This window comes from Gorilla gorilla, chromosome 13 (assembly GCF_029281585.2).
Source record: "Gorilla gorilla gorilla isolate KB3781 chromosome 13, NHGRI_mGorGor1-v2.1_pri, whole genome shotgun sequence".
Lineage (NCBI taxonomy): Eukaryota > Metazoa > Chordata > Mammalia > Primates > Hominidae > Gorilla > Gorilla gorilla.
In genome coordinates this window covers 133,123,397-133,144,465 of record NC_073237.2, presented here as the reverse complement: position 1 = coordinate 133,144,465, position 21,069 = coordinate 133,123,397, and the positions used below count along the sequence as shown (strand labels likewise).

Below are 21,069 nucleotides of genomic sequence, written 5' to 3'. Positions count from 1 at the left end.
CGCGCGGGGGCGGGGCTTGGCGCGCGGCCCGCCTTCGACCCCCGGCTCGGCTGAGGAGGGGGCGGGCACCTAGGCCCCGCCCACCCGCAGACCCCGCCCCTCATGCAACGGTGCTGCGGGAGGGGCCGGGGGCGCGCGGGATGGGCCGCGAGCCGGAGCCGGGGCCGGGGGCGCGCCTGTCGGGCTCCTGGGCGTCTCGGGGGCTCTTCCCACGCCGGAGAGAGGCCCCGTGCGCTGCGCAGGCTGCGGGGTTCAGGGCTCCCCACGCGCGCCCCCGGTTCGAGGCCGCAGAGCCAGGGCTGGTCCTTCCCCTGGGTCCTCAGGATGGGGTCAGACGCGCGGAGCCCTGGGCTGGCCGAGCCTGCAGCCCACCCCGGGGTCCGACCCTTCCCTCCTGGCTGAGACCCCGCGCCTTGGCCACTCGCCGGGAGGACACTCCCTTCGCCTCCGCGTGGGTGCTCGGGGATGAGCCGTTGTCGCCTCCACAGGCAGGTTCCGAGTGAACAGAAGCTTTCATTGCACTTCGGTAAACACCTGGGGGGGCTGAGTTGGACGGTGAGGGATGTGGGGCGCAGCCAGCAGCTGCCAAGACTCGCTCCCTCCCCGCGGCCGCCGGCGCTTCCAGCTGCTACGCATCCCGGGCGGCTCTTGCTATCGGCAGGTTTTTAAATTTTAGCCATTTCCCTGGTGGTGGCGTCTCGCTGGGGCTGTGGTTCGAGGGTTTAACACACTTTCTGCGTGTTCAGTTACCACCTGTGTATCTTCTCCAAAGTCTATTCAAGTTTTTGACCATTAATAAAAATCACGTTGTTTCCTTATTATTAAGTTTTGAGACTTATTTACATTTTGGTTTTAATTTTTAATATCTAGAATGAGACTGGGTCTCAGTGTTTTGCCCAGGCTGGTCTCGAACTCCTGGGCTCAAGGGATCATCCCGCCTTGGCCTCCCAAAGTGCTGGGATTACAGGAATGAGTCACCATGCCTGGTCCGAGACTTCTTTATATCTTCTGGATATCTGCCCATTATTACACATGTGATTTGCAAAGATTTTTCTCCCAGTCTGTGGCTTTCTTTTCATTCTCTTAACACTTTCTTTCTTTTCTTTTCTTTTTTTTTTTTTTTTTTTGACGGAGTTTCACTCTTGTAGCCCAGGCTGGAGTTCAGTGGCGCGATCTCAGCTCACTGCAACCTCCGCCACCCAGGTTCAAGAGATTGTCCTGCCTCAGCCTCCCAAGTAGCTGGAACTATAGGTGCAAGCCACCATGCCCGGCTAATTTTTGTATTTTTAGTAGAGACGGGGTTTCACAATGTTGGCAAGGCTGATCTCGAACCCCTAACCTCAGGTGATCTGCCCACCTCGGCCTCCCAAAGGGCTGGGATTACAGGTATGAGCCACCGCGCTCGGCCAACGGTATCTTTCAAGGAGCAGAAGTTCTTGATTTTGATAAGGGCCAATTTAACTATTTTTTCTTTTATAGATTGTGCTTTTGCTTATTTGTTTTGAGACAGGTTCTCACTCTGTCACCCAGGTGGGAGTCCAGTGGCCCAATCGTGGCTCACTGAAGCTTCCAGCTCCTGGGTCAAGCGATCCTCCTGCCTCAGCCTCCTGAGTAGCTGGGACTACAGGTGTGTGCTACCACACCAGGCTAATTTTTTTTTTTTTTTTTTGAGACGGAGTCTTGCTCTGTCACCAGGCTGGAGTGCTGTGGTGCAATCTCGGCTCACTGCAACCTCTGATTCCCTGGTTCAAGCGATTCTCCTGCCTCAGCCTCCCGAGTAGCTGGGATTACAGGCGTGAGCCACCACGCCTGGCCTTTTTTTGTATTTTTTTGTAGTTTTAGTGGAGACGTGCTGAGACCAACTCGGTCGGGGAGACCCTAACCGAGCGGCGTTAGAGGAATTAAAGACGCACACAGAGAAATATAGAGGTGTGAAGTAGGAAATCGGGTCTCAGCCTTCAGAGCCGAGAGCCTCAAACAGAGATTTACCCACATATTTATTGACAGCAAGCCGGTGAGCACACCAGGTGAGCAGCCGTTTAGGGGGCCCTGGTGGATCGAGGGCCCTGGAGAGCCACGAGCTTTTCCTCAGACGGTGGAGTGCGGCGCGTCAAGTTTCTCCCAAAGGGAGAGCTGCCACTTCCGATGTGAAGCTGACATATCACCGGGGACCCGCCCGCTGCTGTTGAATACAGAGTCTTCCATTTGCAAAGAGAAGCTCTCGGGCCCTCCTTCCTTGTGGTGGTTGTGTCTGAGTTGAAAACCCTCCGAATGGGACTGTCAGGCTCCAGTCACAAGGCCTCCGTCGTCAGGTGGTTCCCTGGGACAAGAGCTCGTTGTAAGCTAATTTTGCTTTTTGAAAACAAGGGGTGAACCTAGTAGTCGTGTCAGAGAGTCAGTGAATCCACCACCCCAAGGGGCACATCTGGGCAGAGGCTGTTTTCTTTCTCTGGAGTTTCCAGGTAACGGGATCGTCAGCCACAGGGACTTGTCCTTCAAAGGGATCACAGGGCTGTGAGGCCCCAGCGGGAGAGAGAGTGGCCTGTGGCTCACGGGGCGGCAGCTGGAATAGCCTGTTGGTTCAGGCCCTGACGTAAGCAGGCTGATTTGTGGGTTCACTAATTTATTTTATTTTTATTATTATTTTTTTGATACCAAGTCTTACTCTGTTGCCCAGGCTGGAATGTAGTGGTGTGATCTCGGCTCACTGCAACCTCCACCTCCCAGGTGCAAGCGATTCTCCTGCCTCAGCCTCCCGAGTAGCTGGGATTACGGGCACACACCACCACGTCTGGCTAATTTTTATATTTTTAGTAGACAGGGTTTTGCTATGTTGGCCAGGCTGGTCTCAAATTCCTGACCTCAGGTGGTCCACCCCCCTCGGCCTCCCAAAGTTCTGGGATTACCGGCATGAGCCACCTCGCCCGGCCTGGGTTCACTAATTTAAGAAGCCAAGTCGAATGCCCAAATGAAGCACATCCTGTCTCCAACACCCACACGGTCCAATCAAGTGCTGGGTTGTCCTTTTGGGTGAGATGAGGGAGCAAGGAGACAACAGGTTTTCCTTGACTGGCTGAGGCAGTGAGTGCTGTGGACCCACCTACCTCATCCCAAGAAACTCCACCTGGTGAGGCAGCCACTGGACGCTGTTGATGTTTTGCCTGCCTCTGTGGACAGGGAGGTATGAGAGTACCCCCGTCTAGTTGTCTAGTTCTAGAGACCCAAGGCTTCTGAGCTGCCAACCTGCAGGACATCATCTGTATCATGGCACCTGTGGACATCAGAAGTCCTAACCTGCCCACAGGTGGCCAGTAGCGGGGCGTGTACGGGGAACATACCTAAGTGTATTGGAGACCTGGCCATGTGAATGCAAGCTGGTCTTGCTCCTCCCCTGCCAGTGGTGTGGCAAAAAGGCATTGGCAGGATCCAAGACAGCGTACCAAGTACCCGGAGCCCACGTGATGGGCTCGGTATGGTCACAGTGTGTAGGACAGCTAGGGCTCTGGGAGCAATGGCTGACTTCTGTTGGTGGTAATCCACTGTCAGCCACCAGCAGCTCTTACCTGCTCCACTGGCCACTCAGGGCTGTTGTATTGCCATATTTCATCTCTTTTTTTTTTTTTGACACGGAGTGTCACCCAGTGACTGTCACCCAGGCTGGAGTGCAGTGGCGTGATCTCGGCTCACTGCAGCCTCTGCCTCCTGGGTTCACATGATTCTCCTGCCTCAGCCTCCCGAGTAGCTGGAACTATAGGGGCCCGCCACTATGCCCAGCTAATTTTTGTAGTTTTAGTAGAGACGGGGTTTCTCCATGTTGGCCAGGCTGGTCTTGAACTCCTGACCTCAGATGATTCACCCGCCTCGGCCTCCCAAAGTGCTGGGATTAGAGGCGTGAGCCACCACGCCCAGACTTTTCTTTATTTTTTTGAGGCAGACTCTCACTCTGTTGTCCAGGCTGGAGGGAAGTGGCACGATCTCGGCTCACTGCAACCTCCACCTCCCGGGTTCAAGTGATGGGTTCACGGGATTCTTATGCCTCAGCCTCCCGAATAGCTGGGACTATAGGCGCCCGCCACCACACCTGGCGAATTTTTTTGTATTTTTAGTAGAGACGGGGTTTCACCATGTTGACCAGGCTGGTCTCTAACTCCTGGGGTCAAGTGATCTACCGGCCTCAGCCTCTCAAAGTGCTGGGATTAGAGGCGTGAGCCACCACGCCCGGCCCCATATTTCATCTCTCAGTCCCCCTACTGCCCTTAATCCCTCAATCAAACCTCTGATGCGCCTTTTTCCCTCTGGGATTCTGACTGCTTCTGGGATTCTGTACCCGCCCTGAAAGCGGGTTGCAGAGAGATTCACACATCCCACTGGCCCTTCTCTGCATTCAGCGCTTGCCAATAGGGAGAGTCCCCTCTGGCACGTACAGGATGGAAGTATGGGGATGAAACACAGCTCCTACGCGGCAACGCACACATAGAAGCATCAAAAACAGGGCATGGAATTGGCCCAAAACGCCACACCCACAAGATCACATCAGCCTTCACTCCCCATTTCAAACCGTGCACAAAGCCGGTGAGCGGAATCCAGAGAACTTTTCCTTCCACGGGTCCAAACAGGAGAGTGATGTGGGCTACTCATATCCGACAGAGCCATAAAGTTTGAGTTCTTCTCCTCCAAGTTCTCCAGCACACTTGGATGGTGCCCACGGCCTTGGGAACCTCTAATCATCTTTCTTCCTAACGTAAGTGAAGGGGGGTGAGAGGTGGAAGGAGGAAGTCCATGAGCAAAGTTCTGAGTTTATTTTCAGGCAGCGTGGCAACGGCTCATGACTCAACCAGGGACTGTTCAATGATTTTCAATCCATCCAATGCTCCATACCAGGCAGTGAGCTTCTCACAGCTGACCCATCTACTTCAGTTTTGGGAGCCCCATGGCTTAGTAGCCATTGCCATGTTGTTTTCAGCTGGATCTGTGGAGTTTGCACCATTTGGCCAACTCGAGCTTGGTGTCCCAGTGGCAATCTTATTTGAGGATTCTTCCTACTTTAGACAAAATAGATGTAACAGAGTTGATTTGAGCATTAAAGGAGGCATGAATCAGGCAGCACTCAAAGCTGGAAGAGGCTCTGGGAGCTCTGTCTTAGCAGTGTGAGCAGCAGGCTTTTACAGGCTGAATGTGGAAGTGAAGTACGGAAATAACTCAAGGCCAGGCCAGGCACCGTGGCTCACGCCTGTAATCCCAGCACTTTGGGAGGCCAAGGCAGGCGGATCACATGAGGTCAGGAGTTCGAGACCAGCCTGGCCAACATGGTGAAACCCCGTCTTTACTAAAAATACAAAAATTAGCCGGGCATGGTTGTGCACACCTGTAATCCCAGCTAATCAGGAGGCTGAGGCAGGAGAATCGCTTGAACCCAGGAGGCGGAGGTTGCAGTGAGCCGAGATCACACCACTGCACTCCAGCCTGAGTAACAGAGCATGACTCTGTCTCAAAAAAAAAAAAAAAAGAAAAAGAAAAAAAAAAGAAAAGAAATAACTCAAGACCTTTGCCTTATTTGGGTGTGGTGTGATTGGTTGGCTGCCCGTGATTGATTGGTTGAAACCTGGCTATCTGTTAACAAACTACTGAATAAAGTTGTTGTTGGTTAGTGGGAACTCCCAGTACAGAGACAGCCTCAGGCAATGACTGCTCCTTATTTTGCTTTAAACAACTTTAATCCAGCCGGGCAGGGCATGGTGGCTCACGCCTGTAATCCCAGCCCTTTGGGAGGCCGAGGCGGGCAGATCACCTGAGGTCAGGAGTTCCAGACCAGCCTGGCCACCATGGTGAAAGTCCTTCTCTACCAAAAATACAGAAATTAGCCTCGCATGGTGGCAGGTGCCTGTAGTCCCAGCTACTCGGGAGGCTGAGGCAGAAGAATCGCTTGAACCTGGGAGGCAGGGGTTGCGGTGAGTCAAGATCGTGTCACTGCACTCCAGCCTGGGTGACAAGAGCAAAACTCATCTCAAAATAAATAAATAGATAAATATAAATAAATAAAATTCAGTGGTGCCTCTTCCTCCTGCTCCAGCCACGTAGGACACACCTGTGTCCCCTTCACCTTCTGCCACGATGATGTTTCCTGAGGCCTCCCCAAAAGCAGAAGCCGCTATGCTTTCTGTACAGTCTGAGGAACTGTGGGCCAATTCAACCTCTTTTCTTTCTAAATTACCCAGTCTCAGGTATTTCTTTGTACCCATGTGAGAATGGACTAATATAGATGGTTTTGGGAGGTGGTGCCTTTGGGAGGTGACAAGGTCATAAGGGTGGAGTTCTCATGAATGAGATCAGGGCCTTTATAAAGGAGACCCCTGGCCGGGCACGGGGCCTCAAGCCTGTAATCCCAGCACTTTGGGAGGCCGAGGCAGGTGAATCACCTGAGGTCAGGAGTTTGAGATCGGCCTGGCCAACATGGTGAAACCCCGTCTCTACTAAAAATACAAAAATCAGCCTGGGGTGGTGGCGGGCACCTGTAATCCCAGCTACTCGGGAGGCTGGGGCAGGAGAGTCACTTGAGCCCGGGAGGCGGAGGTTGCAGTGAGCCAAGATCGCGCCATTACACTCCAGCCTGGGCAACAAGAGTGAAACTCCATCTCAAAAAAAAAAGAAGAGACCCCCACCCCGGCCGCCAGGAGACCCCTGACTGCATTCACCACGTGACGTCTATCAGGAGGCGGGCGCTCACCAGACGTGGAATCTGCCTGCACCTCAATATTGGACTTTCTGGCCTCCATCACTGTGAGAAATGCATTTCCATTGTTTGTAAGCCACCTGGCTTGTGGCGTTTTGTCAAAGCTGACTAGGACAGTCACTTTCCCTTCACCAGGACTGCAAACCCCGTGTCTCAACTGTGGCTTCCTGCGAGTTTGTCTGTCAGCAAAACCTCCTGAAATGGGCCAGAGCCCCCCTTGGAGCAGCAGGACATGCCACAGACTTCAGAGACCTTTCACTGTGCCCCCAGGACAGATCTAGGGTTGGCTGGAAAGGTGCAGGAGCAGCTGGGCCATGCCTCCCTAATAACACTGGGGGCTCCACCCCCATCTGTCAAGGGAACCAAAGCTCCAATGACTTCCTGGTTTCTGCCCTCGGTGGGAGTGCAGCTGCGGTCAGGAGACCCACACCTCTGTGACTGTCAGAGCAGCAAGACCTTCTGCTCGCAGAGACACATCTTTTCTTTCTCTCTTTCTTTCTTTTGAGACAGAGTCTCGCTCTTGTCGCCCAGGTTGGAGTGCTGTGGTGTGATCTCGGCTCACCGCAACCTCCGCCTCCCTGGTTCAAGCAATTCTCCTGCCTCAGCCTCCCGAGTAGCTGGGATTACAGGCATCTGCCACCAGGCCCGGCTAATTTTTTGTATTTTTAGTAGAGATGGGATTTCACCTTGTTGGCCAGGCTGGTCTCGAACTCCTGACCTCAGGTGATCCACCCGCCTTGGCCTCCCAGAGTGCTGGGGTTACAGGCGTGAGCCACCGTGCCCGGCCCTCTAAACCATTTTTAAGCACACAGTCAGTGACATCAGGTATGTTCACATTGTTGTACAGCCCTCACTGCCATCTGGCTCCAGAACTTTTCCATCTTGTAAAACTGATCTTGGCCAGGTGCGGTGGCTCACACCTGTAATCCCAGCATTTTGGGAGGCCGAGGTGGGCGGATCACCTGAGGTCAAGAGTTTGAGACCAGCCTGGCCAACATGGTGAAAACCCATCTCTACTAAAAATACAAATATTAGCTGGGTGTGGTGGTGGGCGCCTATAATCCCAGCTACTCGGGAGGCTGAGGCAGGAGAATCGCGGGAACCGGGGAGACGGAGGTTGCGGAGAGCCGAGATCGCGCCATTTTACTCCAGCCTGGGTGACAGAGTAAGACTCCATCTCAAAAAAAAAAAAAAAAAAAAAAAGGCAAAATTGATCTCACTCGAGATCTTTAACCTAATTACAGCAGTAAAGACCCCATTTCCACAGAAAGTTACATTTACACATTCCAGGGGGACTTATCTTTTGGGGGCACCATTTAGCTCACTGCAGTGTCAAAATCAAGGTGCAGGGCAGCACGTGCAGTGTGGTATCATTTTCACTTTTGTCATTCAGCTCTGTGTGTATGTGTGCACATGGGTGTGTGCCCGTGTGCATGCGTGTGTGTGTGTGTGTCAACCTCCCTGTGTTCCTTCCATGTATAGGTGATTGAACCTCTCTTGCTATTTTTTTTTTAATCCGAGACAGAGTTTCACTTTTGTCACCCAGGCTGGAGTGCAGTGGCACGATCTCGGCTCACTGCAACCTCCACCTCCCAGGTTCAAGCAATTCTCCTGCCTCAGCCTCCTGAGTAGCTGGGATTACAGGCGTGCACCACCATGCCCGGCTAATTTTTTGTATTTTTAGTAGAGATGGAGTTTCACCATGTTGGCCAGGCTGGTCTCGAACCCCTGACCTCAGGTGGTCCACCCGCCTTGGCCTCCGAAAGTGCTGGGATTACAGACATGAGCCACCATACCCAGCCCTCTCTTGCTATTTGTAAAGGTGTAAGTGGGGGGACTGAATCATGTCCCCCCTAAATTCCTTCCTGGAAGCCCTAACCTGCAAGGAGAGGGTATTGACGATGTGGCCTATGGGAGGTGCCTGGGGGTGGATGAGGTCATGAGGGTGGGCCTTAGTAGAAAGGGCACAGGTGCCCTCCCCTTATTCCTTATCCCATCCTCGCATCAGGACGCAGCAAGAAGGCACTAGAGAAGGGAGGCAGGGCTGAGAACAGGGGAAAGGGCTGGATCCTTAGAGAGGCCAGGGCTGGGAACCTCAGGCGGGTTCCCAGGATCTGCCAGGAAGAGGACCCTCACCAGAGCCGGACCACGGGGTGCCCCCACCCCGCCCCAGCCTCCAGACCCGTGGGGAGGAAACGTCTGCTTTATGAGGATGTCCTGGCCGGCGGAGACAAACCTCAATCCTGCGGGCGCTGGGGCCCCCGGATCCTCCACAGCTGCTCAAAATGAGGGTGACGCAGAGAGACACCACAATAAACTCGAAAGTAGCAGACTGTGAAACCGTCTCCATGCTGTCATCCTGTGAGCAACGTTCAGCGTCCGAGTCACAGGGAACACAGGAGGCCATCCCACCGAGCGGGGCTGTGACTCGTGTTCATAACCGTCATCACCCTAGTACCTGCCGCTCCTCCTGGAGAAAATTCGGATGTCCCTGGTGGGCTGAAGCACACAGGAAGGTGGGGGTGGAGAGACAAGGGAGGCAGGGCTGAGCACAGAGCTGCGTCCTTCGAGAGGCTGGGGCCGGGAACCTCAGGCGGCTTCCTCTAAAACAGCCCTTGTCACTGTTGTTCATGTCCTTATCACCGACGTCTTGAACGTTCATTGTAAAATATGCAGGCTCATCTGAGGTAGGACAGGCAGTCGAGGAAGTGACCGTGTCCTCGGAACGTGGCAACCGCGGTGACCCCACAGTCAACACAATAAGCCCTAGTGTTGGCACTGTAGTCCCACTCACTCAAGCGCAGCTGTCTCCAGTAGGGGCTTTCCCTGTAGACAGCATGAGCTTTTTTTTTTTTTTTTTGAGGTGGAGTCTCGCTCTGTCTCCCAGGCTGAAGTGCAGTGGGGCAACCTTGGCCCCGTGCAACCTCCACCTCCCAGGTTCAAGTGATTCTCGTGCCTCAGCCTCCCAAGTAGCTGGGATTACAGGCACCTGCCAGCACACCTGGCTGATTTTTTTTTTTTTTTTTGGAGACACAGTCTTGCTGTATCCTCCAGGCTGGAGTGCAGTGGCGTGATCTCGGCTCACTGCAACCTCCATCTCCCGGGTTCAAGCAATTCTCGTGCCTCAGCCTCCCCAGTAGCTGGGATTACAGGCATGTACCACCACGCCCAGCTAACGTTTTATTTTTAGTAGAGATGGGATCTCACTATGCTGTCCAGGCTGGTCTCAAACTCCTGGCCTCAAGCGATCCTCCCCCATCTCGCCTCCCAAAGTGCCGGGATTCCAGGCGTGAGGCCCTGTGCCCGGCCAGAGGAATGACGTTCTGGCCCAGGCTATGTGGGTGAGTCGTGAAGCTGTCATGCTGAGTGAAAGAATCCAGGCACAAAGGTCCACATGGTTCTGATGCCACTTCTGTGAAATTCCCAGAACGGGCAAATCCACAGACACACGAAGATGAGTGGTTGCCATGGGCTGGGGGAGGGAGCAGTGGGGAGCGAGTGCCTATGGGGAAGGGGTTTCCCTTTGGGGGGATGAAAATGTTCTGGAGGTGATAGTTGCAAAACATTGGAGCCGTTGCAAAAAACTGAAAGTGCTAAATTATACACTTTTTTTTTTTTTTTTGAGATGGAGTCTCACTCTGTTGCCCAGGCTGGAGTGCAATGGTACCATCTCGGCTCACTGCAACTTCCGCCTCCTGGGTTCAAGTGATTCTCCCGCCTCAGCCTCCCAAGTAGCTGGGATTACAGGCATGCACCACCACACCCAGCTAATTTTTGTATTTTTAGTAGAGACACGGTTTTACCATGTTGGCCAGGCTGGTCTCGAACTCCTGATCTCAGGTGATCTGCCCACCTCAGCCTCTCAAGGTGTCAGGATTACAGGCATGAGCCACTGTGCCCGGCCAAATTGTACACTTTAGAATAATTTTATGTTACATGAATTTCACTTCAATAAAAAAATACAGGTAAGGGCTGGGTGCGGTGGCTCACGCCTGTAATCACAGCACTTTGGGAGGCTGAAGCGGGCGGATCACTTGAGGTCAGGAGATCGCGAATAGCCTGGCAAACATGGTGAAACCCCGTCTCTACTAAAAATACAAAAATTAGCTGGGCATGGTGACGGGCATCTGTAATTCCAGCTACTCGGGAAGCTGAGGCAGGAGAATCGCTTGAACCCAGAGGCGGAGGCTGCAGTGAGCCGAGATCACACCATTGCACTCCAGCCTGGGCAACACAGGGAGACTCCATCTCAAAAAAAAAATACAGGTAAGCAAAAATAAGTAAAGTCAGCTGTGACCTGGCCATCCGACAGATGGAATCACTGTGGAACCCAAATGTGTATCCTTCCAGATTGAGACCTTTTTTTTTTTGAGACGGAGTTTCGCTCTTGTTTCCCAGGCTGGAGTGGAGTGCAGTGGCACCATCTCGGCTCACTGCAACTTCTGCCTCCCGGGTACAAGCGATTCTCCTGCCTCCGCCTCCTGAGTAGCTGGGATTACAGGCGCCTGCCACCACGCACAGCTAATTTTTTGTATTTTTAGTAGAGATGGGGTTTCTGCATGTTAGTCAGGCTGGTCTGGAACTCCCAACCTCAGGTGATCTGTTGGCCTCGGCCTCCCAAAGAGCTGGGATTACAGGCATGACAGATTGGGAACTTTTGACTATATGTACACACACACAGTCACACAGCCGTAAAAACATACACAGGCACAGACATATGCATTTTGCATAAAGGGGCTACTTTACCTTGTTGCTTTTTTCAAAAGAACTGAGGGTCTCAGCCATATTATTGGGAATCACATGTTCTAAGCAAAGTTTTAAACATGATGTTTTCCTGCTGATGATATGTAAAAGAAACTGTCTAACCACTAGCATAAAAGCAAAGCTTCCCTTGGGCATCAGAAAGACTGTTTTTTCCCCAACATCGTGGACTTCGTGAGGGTGACCAGGCAGCACCGTGAGATCCCTGTGGGTCTTCAGGCCGATCTCCAGGATGCTGGGGAATGTGCACCTCCTTTAAAGGGATATGAATTCAAGTTCAGGACATTCTGGACCTCAGCTCCACCGTAAAAGTTGCTGCCAGGCACGGTGGATCACGCCTGTAACCCCAGCACTTTGGGAGGCCGAGGTGGGTGGATCACCTGAAGTCAGGAGTTCGAGACGAGCCTCGCCAACGTGGTGAAATCCCATCTCTACTAAAAATACAAAAATTAGCCTGGCATGGTGGCGTGTGCTTGTAGTCCCAACTACTGGGGAGCTGAGGCAGGAGAATCACTTGAACCCAAGAGGAGGAGCTTTCAGTGAGCCGAGGTCATGCCACTGCACTCCAGCCTGGGTGACAGAGCAAGGCTCCGTCTCAAAAAAAAAAAAAAGTTGCATAATGTTCTGTTTCCTGGATTGACTGTAATTTATGCAACCAAGTGTCTCTTGGTGGGTACTTAGGATGTCTAAACTGTCTCTTTTTCTGAAACACACTGTTTGCACAACGGGCTATATCTGTGTCCCGTTCCTTAATTATTAACTGGGGACAGATTCCTGCAGGTGACATTTCTGGGTCAGAGACTTTGAACGGGTGGCTTTCTATCATAACCTGCTCCAGAGAGCAGGGTACCCCTGGGGGTAGCTGAGGCAGAGACGCAGCCCACCCCAGTCTCGTGGGACTCCCTGGTGGCAACGCTGACTGGACTCTGGGGCAGCGGCCCTTCGGGGGCTGCTTCCCTCTCTCCCCAGGCATGACTTCGGGGGAACAGACTGCCCTTCCCTAGGACCCCAGCCTCACTAGCCCCCTACCCACCCTCCTCTGATTCCGTCTTCTTTTGGTCCCAGAATTCATCTGATCCTGCCTTGCCTTGGAGCCAATGCTATTCCCTATGCCAGGAATTCCAACCACCCGCCTGATGGCCCTGTGAGCAATCCACCCTGGGGGACCAGCTCCTATGACCTCCCTTTCATGGAGGCCCTCCTGATCCAACAGGTCACGCAGACACCCGTTCCTGCTGGGCTCCCCACTAGCCCCCAAGCCCCCTCTGGTAGGACCCACCTTGCCTGTCTCTGTCCCGGTGCTGACCACCGCTGATTCCATACCTCAGCACAGAGGTGGAGGCATGTACATGCACGCACGCACACACTCTCACACGCAGGCGCATGCCAGGGCTAGCTCCCTCACGCCCACTCATGCACACACACTCCTTCCGGAGAGCTCACTGACACGCACAGGCACACACACGCGCACACACACACGTGCACACACACACACCCTGGGGCTTGCTCAGCTTTGCTACGAAGGGCCCCTTGGGCTCAGGCCGCTGACCCTGCGGCTCCTGACACTCCCAGTCCAGGGTCCCCTTGGCCTCCCCCTGAGCCTGGCTGGACTTCGGCCTGATCAGGGTCCCTCAGTGGAGCTGTGACCTTCTTTTCCTCCCTCTAGAAGCTCCTGAGAGACCAGCAAGGGTGTTGAGATAAGGATGGCGGAAGGAGGAGAAGGGAGAGGGAAGAGGGGAAAAGAGAGGGAGGATAGGAGGGGGAAGGAGGAGGGGGAGGAGGAGGGGGAGGGGGAGAGGAGGGGGAGGGGGAGGGGAGGGGGGAGGGGGAGGGGGAGGGGGAGGAGAAGGGGGAGGGGGAGGAGGAGGGGGAAGGAGGAGGAGAGGGAAGGAGGAGGAGGAGGGGGAAGGAGGAGGAGGGGGAAGGAGGAGGAGGAGGAGGGGGAAGGAGGACGGGGAGGGGGAAGGGGGAGGGGGAGGGGAAGGAGGAGGGGGAGGGGAAGGAGGAGGGGGAGGAGGAGGGGGAGGAGGAGGGGGAGGGGGAGGGGGGAGGAGGAGGGGGAGGGGAAGGAGGAGGGGGAGGGGAAGGAGGAGGGGGAGGGGAAGGAGGAGGGGGAGGGGGAGGGGGAGGGGGAGGGGGAGGGGGAGGGAGGGGGAGGGAGGGGGAGGTGGAGGAGGAGGGGGAGGTGGAGGAGGAGGGGGAGGGGGAGGAGGAGGGGCAGGGGGAGGAGAAGGGGGAGGGGGGAGGAGGAGGGGGAAGGAGGAGGAGAGGGAAGGAGGAGGAGGAGGGGGAAGGAGGAGGAGGGGGAAGGAGGAGGAGGGGGAAGGAGGAGGAGGAGGAGGGGGAAGGAGGAGGGGGAGAGGAAGGAGGAGGGGGAGGAATCTTGCAATCTGAATAAAAACATCTTTGGGCCTCATTTGCACCCCAGGCCCCCCAGGCTCCGCCAGGCTGGGTGGGTGGAGGTGCAGGCAGTGGTGGAGAGCTGAGTCCTGGACTGGCCTAGCAGACCCCAGTCCTGGCTGCACCGCCTCAACCACGTGACTTTGAGGGGCAGCTCCTCCTCTTGACACCCCAGCTGTTCACCGGCACAGCCTGGAGCCCACCCTGCTGTCGGGGCTGCGGTGAGAATCTGCTGAGGGCCTGTGTTGCAGGGTCTGGTGTCGCCCAGGGAAGTTCTGCACCAGGTCGAATCTCCAGGCCTCCTATTGTGTTTTAATCACAGCCTACCTGTCTAGACCTAGTGTGTCCTACAGGGTGTGCGGTGGCCAGGCCCCAGGGGGCCCTAGGGACCCTCACCTCCCAGCATCTGTCACCTCCTGCCCTCCCGTGGTCTTCTGGGCTTGGTCTGTGCAACCCACAGCCCTTGGTGGGAGTGTTGGTGTGTGGCTTCCTGGGCGCCCAGGGCCCCTCGGCGGGGCTGGTTAGAACCAGTACTGTGGCACAGACAGCAGCTGGTGCCAGGTGGCCCTGGCCGGAGACACTCAGGGCACATGGACGTGCAAAGACAGCAGGCGGCCGAACACCTGTCACCGTCCCATGTCACGTAAGGGGAGCAGTGCACATCGGCACTGGCCGTGTGAGCCCGTGGTGTGTAAATTCCTCCAGGGAACGGGTTCACCAGCCCTGCGGAGAGCCGTGCGTGCAGCTGGCAGGGGGGGGTCCCTGAGAAGATCCCGGCCCTGCTGTGCTCGACTCTGCGGGGGATGCTCAGCCCTCCTCGACAGAAGGTGAGCCTAGGAGATGGAGCAGGATGCACAGAGGGAAGGGGGGTTTCACCTAAAGCTCAGACGGATCAGGACTCGGGTGCCTGCCTGGGGGGGACGTGTGGGGTTCCCCCACAAGGCCGAGCTCCCTGAAGGCAGGCTTTCCCCAGGGGGTGCAGCCTACCATGACCCTGGGCCTGTGGGGACGGGCTCCTGGGGCTGTGGGGGCGGGCTCCTGACCGGCTGTGGTCTCACCAGGCAGACACTGGGCTCCTGCCAGGCCTGTTGACCATCTGTCTTGCCAGCTAGGACACATTCTCGTGGCCCGCCTGGCTTCTGCCTGCTTATTAAGAAGGTGGCGTGAAAACAGAGCCACCTGACGTCGCCCCAGGGCCGCAGCCAGGTGCTCTCAGCAGGGTTCTCTGGGAGGCTGGGGAGGAGGAAGGCCCAGGGCCCGGGCACTGTGCCCAGCAGGCCCCACAGTGCTGGGCAGTGCAGTGTGCTGGCAAGAGAATGTGTCTGCCTTTATTTATACAGGTGACTGAGCAACAACAGGGAGAGGTTAATGTCATTTAAAGAAAGTGTTTTTGTTTTGTTTTTTTGAGACAGAGTCTTACTCTGTTGCCCAGGCTGGAGTGCAATGGCACGATCTCAGCTCACTGCAACCTCCACTTCCCAGGCTCAAGCGGTTCTCCTGCCCCAGCCTCCCAAGTAGCTGGGATTACAGGCACCTGCCAGCACACCTGGCTAATTTTTGTATTTTTGGTAGAGACGGGGTTTCACATGTTGGCCAGGCGGGTCTCGAACTGCTGACCTCATGATCTGCCCACCTTGGCCTCCCAAAGTGCTGGGATTACAGGTGTAAGCCACCGTGCCCGGCTGGAAATGAATGTTTAGAGTGGAAGATTGTATCTGTCTTTACACCAACACACTCATAAAATATAATTTTCAATGTATTTTTATCAAGGAAGGAGCCCCTGAAGGCAAAGGGCCCGGGGCCCCCAGGCATTGCGCCCTGTGTGGAGGGTCCTGGCCATAGAGCAGCCGCAAACTGGGGGCGCGGGGGATGTGGATGAAAGACACCTAGAAACTGGAAGGAATGGGGAAGGAGAAAGGAAGAGAAGGGAGGGAGGGAGGGAGGGAAAACTAATTCCCAAAGCCCAGAAACTACGATGGGTGGACTTTCAGAGGGGAGGAACTTCAGTGTACCTCAAACGCTCGGAGGCGCCTGTGCAGCTCGTCATGCAGGCAGAGCCGCAGTCTCAGGGCCGCTGCATGCTGGTTCCCACTAGCGGCCCGGGGGCACCCACTGCTCGGAGGACGCACCCTGTGGGTGGGGCTGGGAGGCTCCTGCCTGGCGCTGCTGAGTATTGGAGGGGCCGCGGATTCCTGGGGTGGTACCCGCCCAGCCCAGCACTCATCAGAGGACTCTGGGATTGTGTGGAAGGTTGGAGCACGGCAAGTGGCAAGTGCCCCTGGGGACGCTTTAAGGACGAAGGATGGTAGATCCAAAGGCGTGACCTCCTGTGGGCTCCCGCGTCTGGGGCCACATGTCCCTCTGCCCTGTGGCCTGGCGCTGCCTCCACCCCACCCCACCCCACCCCACCCCACCCCGGGGCCTGGCCACCAGAGGGCAGTGCTGCCCAGCCCTTCGCAGAGGCCTTGGGGAGAATCCAGGGGTGGCCTTGCCGGACTTGGCCCTAGGCTGGGGAAGGGGTCGCCAGCTGAAATACAGGACACCCAGTTAGATCTGAGTTTCAGAAAAACAACAAATAACATTTTTTAGTATAAGTATGTCCCCATATTACACGGGACACGTTTATGCCAAAATATTCTTCCTTGCCAATCTGAAGTGCAGATCTAACCTGAGCCCTGGGTTTTTGTTTTGTTTGATAAATCTGGCAACCCTGCCAGGGGCAGCACAGGTGACTTGCAGGCTCTTGGAAGGCGGCTCCCAGGAGCAGGCAGGGCTGCAGCTAGCTTGGCAGGGATGGCCACTGTCTGCCACACCTGCCCGAGGCTGTGACTCAGACGGGGCTGTGACTCAGGCAGGGTGCGGCAGGGCGGGGAGGGTGGGAGCTGGGTGGCTGAGCTGCTGGACCTTAACCCTCACCTCTTACCCAGAGGCAAGAGGACCTGACCTACTCACCTGCACTCAGGGCTTTTGTGCTGAGGCCTTGGGGTGGTAAGGGGCGTGGTACAGGTCAAAGGCCAGAGCCCTGTGTCCTCTGCTCTGGAAGGCACGGCTGCAGGTGTAGTTAGTGTTGCTGACACCCTCTAGGCTTGTGCAGTGCACAACCTGCACAGCTGGGCTAGGCGCCCGGGGCAGCTCCTCTGGCCCCCTCCTCACCCAGGTCCTGCCCTCCTCTCTCTCTCCCTGCCTGCTGTGCGCCCGCCCTCACTGTGGCCTCTGGACTCCTGCTGGAGTCTCCTTGATTACATTTAAGTCACAGCTCCACCTGGAATTCAACTTGGGCTCAGACACCCCAACCCTCTGGGATGGAAAAGAAGAAAATGGAGAGTGTAGGGCAAACACCGGCCGAGCCAAGGGCAGGTCAGCACAGCCTCATGTCCGGCAGAGGGTGTCCAGGTTCTTGGCATCATGAACAAAGAATTGGACAAAATGCACAAAGCAACGGAAGAAGGACGCAGCAAAGGCAGAGATGTCATGAACGCGCACTCCACAGTGGGAGCCGGGCTGAGCACAGGGACTCAGGAGCCCTGTTACAGAACTGCCTGGGGTCTAAATATGCTCCAGAGGTTTCCACTGGTTACTTGGTATATGCCCTATGTAAACAGAGAGGTTATTTCCTGTCGTAGCTGATGTGTTTCCATTTGATTTTGTTCTAGGGAGTCAGCGTGAAACAGCCTTAGGTTCCCAGGCTCCAGATCCTCTTCTCCTCCCTCACTGGGTCCCAGTCATTGCCCCATTGTCTGGATCTCGGAGGCTGCCCCTGGTGCTGGCTGAAGCCCACCCACCATCCCCAAAGGCCGCTCCTTCCCAGGATGTCCAGAGGCTCTCGGTGCGTCGTTTCCCAGGTGGCCCCTGACGACTGAGGGCTCCAGGCTCTGCACAGTCCACGCTGACACTGGGATCGGAAGGGCGGATTCCTCCCTCCTTCCGTCACTCATTCACTCACCAATGGGGCACCTGCCATGGGCCAGGAGCAGAGTAGAGGGTGTTGGAAGCGAACCCATGGGTGGGCGGTCGGGTGGGGAGGGAAGCCCGCCTGCCTCTGCCCACAGGAGCCCAGGCCTGACACGGCCCCAGGACACAGGCCCCTGCCCCACACGGCAGCACGGATTCCCACGGCCCAGGCCTGGCATGGTTCAGAGGAGGACGTGGACACCAGGTCCACTGGGGGCTGCCTGGACACCCTGGAAACTGTGTGCACCACCCGGGTGGCCGTGGGAGCGCGGCGCTCAGCCTGAGAAGGACCCAGCGTCAGAAGCCCCTGCAGGCGCCAGAGCCGGCCCTCGGACACTTCACCTCAGGAAACTGTAGCCTCGTCTGGGCTCCGACGGCCCTTCCTTGAGGTCTTGCCGTTTCTCTCATTTGGTGGAGGAGGTCACGGCCTGTGGCACTCAGGCCCCGGCTTTGACGGCGATGCTGAGCCCCTAACCCCCGGCCTCAGCCTCATCTTGCCAAGAGGATGATCCTGTGGAAAGGTGAAGTCGCTCCTGAAATTGGGGGGCGGGTCTGAGCCCCCAGTTGGGTTTGCTAAGGCTTGGACCGGTGCTGCCAAAGGCCCTTCCGACCACGTCATGGGCAGGGCGCAGGGCCAGAGCCAGGGCCACCCTGCAAGAGCCAAGCCCCTGGAGACCACTGCCGGTGGGGAAACTGGGGAAATAGGTGCTCTGGAGGTATTTGGGGGAAGGGTGAAGGAGGAGCCGACTGCAGCCCAGGTCCCCCTGCCCCCGCTTGCTGGGGTTGGGACCTCGGCTCCTCTGCCCCAGTGGGATCAGCTGCTCCAAGCCCCGCCACAGTTGGGAGGCCCTTGGAGGGGCTCAGGGAGCAGAGCCCGCTGTGGTGGGTGGGGCAGCCTTGGTAGTGGAGGGGGCTCCTGAACCGCCCATTCTCTGGGGCACTTGCCTCCCTCCTGTGCCCTAGGCGAGATACCAGAGGAGGGGGCTTGGAGGCCCTAGGCCTGATTGGACGCCGCCCTCAGCAGTGAGTAAAAAGCCATGGGGTGAGGCGGAGGCTCGGGGCTGGGCCTTCATCCCTGCCTTGCTTGGGCTGGCCTGGGCCGTCCCAAGCCTCGGTCCCACTGAATCATCACACGCACCCTGCACGAAAGGGAAACTGAGGCCTAGAGAGGCAGGGCTGATCCAAGGTCACCCAGGGTCTCCTCGCTGGGTTGGGCTGCCTGACCCTGACCCCGGGCTCTTCAGCCCCGCACCACATCCCTCTCGGACTGGGACCCAGGCACCCTCTGGGCCTCCGTGGTCCTGTGTGAGCTCCAGCCGTGGCCGCGTCAGAGGCCGGAGCTCTGCGTCTGCTCTGGTACTTCCTGCCGCGGAGCCCGACTTGCCCGGGCTCCCTGCTCCTCAGAGGCTCCACTTAGACACAGGTGTGCTGGGTGCGAGAGGCCGTGCATAGGGCACAGCTGCTCTGGGCAGGGAAGGGCTACTGCAGTGTGGGCCCCTCCTCCCTGGGCCGTCTCTTCCCTTCTGTCTCCTGATGCCTCCCCGCCCCTGTCCTCTCCATCCACCTCTGTCCTCTGTCTCCCAGCCCAGACATCATCCTGGCAGGAGAAGGACCCTGTGGGGTGCGCTCTGCCCCTCACTCCCACCCCAGCCTGTGACCTAAGAGCTCCGGATGGGACATCCAAAGGCGTGACCTCCTGTTGGCTCCTACATCTGGGGCCATATGTCCCAAGGTCCCACATGCCCTGGCCAGCGCCCCTTGGAGCCCTCACCCACCCTCCCTGACTCCCTAGGGAGAGTGTGGACCGCCCCGCCTGCTGCAGAGGCCTGGGCAGCCAGCCCAGAGGGCTCACCTCATCTGTTTTTAAGCACAAGCCCATGAAAGATTCACAGGCTCCTTTATTTACAGGTGGTGGGAATGGCATTGCGCCCAGCACACCCACCAGGAGGCCGGACAACCCGTCGGCCAGGGTACGCTCCGCCCGAGAGCCCCAGGCATGCCCGGCTTGGACCTCAGCCACTCTGTGCAGGCTGAGGTCCCGGCATAGCCCGGCCTCCCCGTCCAGCCCCCAAGCCAGGCTTTGATGTCCTCCCTGGAAGGAAGGAGCCCCTGAAGGGTCCAGCTGGAGGCCCAGCTGTGCCGTGGCTGCCCCCTGGCCACACGTCCCCGTGTCTCCAGCTGCCGAGAAGCTCTCCCCTTCCCTGGCTCTTGTCCTGGTGTCTCTCCGGGGCAGGTCTTTGGGGAGAGGCCTAGTCAGGCCCACGTGCCCTGCCAGCCCAGAAGCTGCCTCCTGTCACACACTGGGCACGGCGAGCGTCGCGTCTCCACTTTACAGATGAGGAAACCGAGGCTCTGGTGCCTTGGCTAACTCAGGGTTTAAAGCCAGATGGACTGGTCTTCAAAGCCTGGCTGCCCTGCCCCTGCCAGTCCTTCCTGGGCCACACAGCACTGGCTTCATCTCTGCTTCTTGGAATTGGAGAGGCTTGGCTGGTCCTTCCGTCCTCACTTGCTCCCTGAGCTGTGTGGGTTCCCCGGGCCTTAGCAGCCGGTGCCAACTCAGCTCTCACTGTCACCTGGTGTCATGCGCTGTCTGGCTGGGTCCCAGCAAATGCCCAGGAGGACTCTCAGCTGTCCTTGGGTGGGTACAGCCGCACGGCCACCACCGGCCCAGCACCCCCTGCCTCTGGTAGCTGAGGGCATCTCAAGGGTCAGACAGGGCGCTGGCCATCCCTATACAACAGAACCAGGCTCCCAGTCCCTCACCACACTCTTGGGATAAACCCAGCAGAGCCCATGCCAGCCCTCCTTGGGTGAGAAGCACTCATTTTAGAGAAAATCTCTTTTCTAGGCCGGGCACGGTGGCTCACATCTGTAATCCCAGCACTTCGGGAGGCCGAAGCGGGCAGATCACTTGAGGTCAAGAGTTTGAGACCAGCCTGGCCAACATGACAAAACCCTGTCTCTATTAAAAATACAAAAATTAGCCGGGTGTGGTGTCGGGCGCCTGTAATCCCAGCTACTCAAGAGGTTGAGGTAGGAGAATTGCTTGAACCCAGGGGGCAGAGCTTGCAGTGAGCCGAGATCACGCCACTGCACTCCAGCCTGGGTGACAGAGCGAGACTCCGTCTCAAAAAAAAAAAAAAAAAAAAAGAAAATCTCTTTTCTTGGCGTCTCTGCCAGCCCATAAGATTCTCTGGAGCTTTACTTCTAGAAACAAATAATGTGTT

The 21,069-nt window shown here is 56.7% G+C and overlaps 2 long non-coding RNA genes across 3 annotated transcripts; both read left to right on the top strand.

Moving 5' to 3' along the window:
- The first annotated feature begins 4,446 nt into the window (after positions 1 to 4,446).
- Positions 4,447 to 13,202, top strand: LOC129524522 (uncharacterized). The gene is made up of 3 exons (XR_008668303.2): positions 4,447 to 4,741; positions 10,870 to 10,996; positions 12,557 to 13,202. It is a non-coding gene; the product is annotated as an uncharacterized lncRNA (long non-coding RNA).
- A 678-nt stretch (positions 13,203 to 13,880) lies between these two features.
- Positions 13,881 to 20,932, top strand: LOC129524521 (uncharacterized). Of its 2 annotated transcripts, XR_010130406.1 has the most exons (4): positions 13,881 to 14,718; positions 17,545 to 19,265; positions 19,427 to 19,812; positions 20,691 to 20,932. It is a non-coding gene; the product is annotated as an uncharacterized lncRNA (long non-coding RNA). The 2 variants fall into 2 exon arrangements; XR_008668302.2 differs by having other exon boundaries at positions 17,545 to 19,812.
- Positions 20,933 to 21,069: the final 137 nt, after the last annotated feature.